Here is a 3,481-nt window from a genome sequence, read left to right on the forward strand (position 1 = left end):
TTCTGGAATGAGCCATGTCTTCTCCTCAGTAACATGTGTGGTGGTGGTATGTCAAGTGGTTAAGGCTCTGGGTCGTTGACCAGAAGATCGGGGTTCAAGCCCAAGCACCACCAAGCTGCCTCTGTTGGGCCCATGAGCAAGGCCCCTAGCTCACCCTGCTCCAGAGGCACTTTATCATGGCTGCCCCTGCGCTCTGACCACAACCCCCAAGGATGGTATATGCGAAGAGAGAATTTCACTGTGCTGTAATGTTTGTGACAAATACAGACAACTTAACAGGACACGCCCCCTTACCTGAACTCCACAAGACTTCCGTCTCCCATGATGCCTAGCGAGAGCTGGATGGAAATAATCAGTGCCTTATCATTGGATGGACATCACGCATCACAGCATTCTGCAGGAGAGGAAATCGCTTCAGAACGGTTCTGATCCACTTCAGAACCACTGGGTGTAATGTCAGATCAGAGTCTGATAGCTGATTAGAAATGAGAAGAACAGCAGTTCTTGGTGTAAATCTCCTCTACATGATAAACTGAAGCATTAAAAACATTGATGTGTTTCCTCACAGGATGGTGGTGACAGACGTTGTGTATAATACTGCACACTACAGGGTGTGTTATGTTTGTGTACGTTTTTTGTATATTGTGTGCCTTTTCATGCTGAAATCTCTCTCTCTCTCTCTCACACACACACATACACACTCATCCAGCACGTTAGCTCTTTTTTATGTTTTCCCACATCTTTCCCCACATTTTATTTAGTTTTTATTTAAACCCAGCGTTGGTGTTCTTACAGACTGTTGATGATGAGACCTGATGCTGAAAATGTCACATCTGAAATATGATTTTTTTTTTTAATGAACGACCTCTTGGACTGAACTGCTAATAAACTAACACTGTAAACTCTCTCCCGGTTTGTCGTCTCTTCGTATCGGTCTCGTGAATAAAAACAATCCTGATGGAAACGGTTTTATGGGATGAAGTCGTCATGGAGACCATCAGGGCTTCACCTCATTCGAGTTGCTCTTTGGAACGAGGCTTCGAAGACTGATGGGTGTGGCCAAAGAAGCCTTGGAGGAGCCCTCAGTGTACCATACCCTCATGGAGTATGTCCAGTGGATACAAGAACAGATCAACCATCTGACTCTGATTGTCCAGCAGCTCAACCCCAACCTCTGCTCCTCCTCCTCCAGCTCCAGTCAGTCACCTGCAAGTTGATGTGCCACTAGCTTCAGACTTCCAGATGCTCACCAAGGTTTTAGGTGACGTGGAGATGAGACTAGAGAAGGCATGGTATATCTCCACCCTCGACCTTACAAAGGGGTACTGACAGGAAGCCCTAGCCCTAGTACTGCACTTAGCTCCACCTTCCTTGGGGGTCCCTCAGCATTCCAAAGCCTCATGAACATCATCTTAGCAGTATCTAAGTTTATCTAGAACTGCTGAAACCCAGCAAAATGTGACACACCTAGATGTTCTGAGGAAATCTCTTACACTGGAACTGTGAGAAATATTCATGTCATTCTGTGCGTCTGCTGCCTATTCATCAGAACTCCTCTTGTTCTAGGTTTGATGTTCCAGGAAGAAGGTTATTTTTTATTACACTGTGTACTGTATTAGCTCTACACGGTTAAAAAGACAATAAAAGATTCTTGACTTGAATTGAAGAACCTGCTCTGCTTCCTCAGACCTGGTTAAGTCTGAGAGGGTTCCAGAGCAGAAGCCTGAATCTCCTGTAGGACCCTGCCAGCCCAAAACTAGCACATGCCATAATTCACTCCACCACCTGATTGGATCATCTACAATAAGTCAGGTAGCTTCTGAATGAGCTCTTCTGGCTGAAAACACATGAAAGTGGCACCTGGAGCACAGAAACCAGGGTACTGAATCGACCAGGGACTGAGGAAACCTCAGGAGAAGAAGATGCAGGTGGTGAAAAGGTACCATGTCCCACAACAAAGTGATATGAATGTGCTGTCTTTGGGCTGGCAGGGTCCTACAGGAGATTCAGGCTGAACTGCTGCTCTCAGACCTCGCCTGTTCTCAGGAAACAGAGCAGGTTGCTTCAAGTTAAGTCACACCTAGAGTTCTGATGAAAAGAGAGCAGTAACCTCATTGCTTACATTTCCAGTTAATCTGAATGCCTCAGAACATCACCATCTGGAGTAAACAGACCACCTGAAAAGAACTAAACTGGCTTTCTGTGGGGTTTTATCTAAAGATTTTTTTACTCTCTTAATTGAATTTGTATCTAGTGAATGTTCTCAGACTGGATGATCTCATTGCTAGGTTTCAGGTGGTTTAGTTTGTGTTCGTGTTCTTGAATGAGTGTAATACCATCAGGAACATAACTGCTGTTAAAGTTGTATGATCGAAGGTGTGGTTAAAATACTGCAGGAGGAATGAGCTTGTGTAGGCGAGGTTCATGAATTTCCACATTTTGTTTGTGTAACACTCTAACATCTACATTTACATCTACATCAGCATCTATATGTACATCTACATCTGCATCAGCATCTACATCTACATCTACATTTATATCTGCATTTACATCTACATCTACATCTACATCAGCATCTATATCTACATTTACATCTGCATCAGCATCTACATCTACATCTACATTTACATCTACATCAGCATCTATATCTACATTTACATCTGCATCAGCATCTACATCTACATTTACATCTACATCTACATCAGCATCTATATCTACATCTACATCTACATTTACATCTACATCTACATCTACATAAGCATCTATATCTACATTTACATCTGCATCAGCATCTACATCTACATTTACATCTACATTTACATCTACATCTACATCTACATTTACATCTACATCTACATCTACATCAGCATCTACATCTACATTTACATCTACATCTACATCAGCATCTACATCTACATTTACATCTACATCTACATCTACATCTACATTTACATCTACATCTACATCTACATCTACATCAGCATCTATATCTACATCTACATCTACATCAGCATGTACATCTACAGTTAGATCTGCATCAGCATCTACATCTACATCTACATATACATCTACATCTACATCAGCATCTATATCTACATTTACATCTGCATCAGCATCTACATCTACATCTACATCTACATCAGCATCTACATCTACATCTACATCTACATCTACATTTACATCTACATTTACATTTACATTTACATCTACATCTACATCTACATCAGCATCTACATCTACATCTACATTTACATCTGCATCAGCATCTACATCTACATCTACATCTACATCTACATATACATATACATCTACATTTACATCTACATCTACATCTACATCTACATCAGCATCTATATCTACATTTACATCTGCATCAGCATTTACATCTACATCTACATTTACATCTGCATCAGCATCTACATCTACATCTACATTTACATCTACATCAGCATCTACATCTACATCTACATTTACATCTGCA

This window comes from Hemibagrus wyckioides, linkage group LG24, assembly GCF_019097595.1.
Source record: "Hemibagrus wyckioides isolate EC202008001 linkage group LG24, SWU_Hwy_1.0, whole genome shotgun sequence".
NCBI lineage: Eukaryota > Metazoa > Chordata > Actinopteri > Siluriformes > Bagridae > Hemibagrus > Hemibagrus wyckioides.